The sequence below is a fragment of the Myotis brandtii genome, unplaced genomic scaffold (genome assembly GCF_000412655.1).
Source record: "Myotis brandtii unplaced genomic scaffold, ASM41265v1 C42002802, whole genome shotgun sequence".
In the NCBI taxonomy this organism is placed as follows: Eukaryota; Metazoa; Chordata; class Mammalia; order Chiroptera; family Vespertilionidae; genus Myotis; species Myotis brandtii.
This window is the reverse complement of record NW_005315535.1, coordinates 1-990: the sequence shown is the minus strand read 5'-3', so window position 1 is coordinate 990 and position 990 is coordinate 1. Positions and strand designations below refer to the sequence as shown.

Sequence of the window (990 nt, the reverse complement as noted above, 5' to 3'; positions counted from 1 at the left end):
TGAGAATACTTGTGAACAATTCTAAACTCCTTTATTTCTCTTTTCTCTTTCAGATTCCACTAGTATCCATTGAGGTAAGTGAAACGAAGCATTCCATAATTACATGTAAAGTAATAAATTTAGGGAAAATGTTCTTATTTGAGAGATTCTTACAATATCCCAGAAACTTGTCATTAAGGGAGAAGCCTTCAAACTCATGTAACACAGATGGTTCTAACTCATCTCCCCTCCCCATTCCTTATGACCATCCCATTTTCCTCTTTGTGGATAACATAGAGTTTCTATAGATTCCCTAAATTGTCTCTAATGCTCTAAGCTCTTTTGTAATTTTCAATTAATGTATCTATAGGACCCCAAAGGAAATCGCATCGCACAATGGCAGAAGGTCAAGTTAGAGAGTGGCCTCAAGCAATTGGCCTTTCCCCTCTCATCAGAGCCATTTCTGGGCTCCTATAAGGTGCTGGTACAGGAAGAATCAGGTGAAACGGCAGAGCACCCCTTCACCGTGGAGGAATTTGGTATGAATTATGGAAAATCATGGAATATTTTTCTTCATATTTAAACTTCTAGGGCCTAGAATTTGAGCTTATTTTGAATCCTTTCACTTTTCCTGGGTGAGACTGGGGTTGGAGTAGAACCAACTATATACCTTACTCCCATTAAGACAATTAATGCTTTGTGAATAGGACTTGATATAGCTTAGTTATATTTATAGCAATTTTTTCATCTCCAAGAAATAGAAAACATCCTTGTTTTAGTAAGGTTACAGGGGTCTGTGATGGTTCTTCGAACTGTCTCCATTTGAGCAAGGTAGATGTATTGGAGAAGAGAGCTGCCTCTTCGGGAGCCTAAAATATTATTAGGGAAGTGTTACAAAGAACCTGAAAGTACTAACTCCCCAGAAGTTGAAAACTAATCACAAACATCCTTTATCTCCTATCAACAGTGCTTCCCAAGTTTGAAGTGAAAGTAACAGTGCCAAAGATAATC

At 37.9% G+C, this 990-nt stretch overlaps 1 long non-coding RNA gene across 1 annotated transcript; it reads left to right on the top strand.

The window, feature by feature from the left end:
* Positions 1–3: 3 nt before the first annotated feature.
* LOC102238693 lies at positions 4–985 on the top strand. The gene is made up of 3 exons (XR_312961.1): positions 4–74; positions 350–518; positions 947–985. It is a non-coding gene; the product is annotated as an uncharacterized LOC102238693 (long non-coding RNA).
* The last annotated feature ends 5 nt before the right edge of the window (positions 986–990 follow it).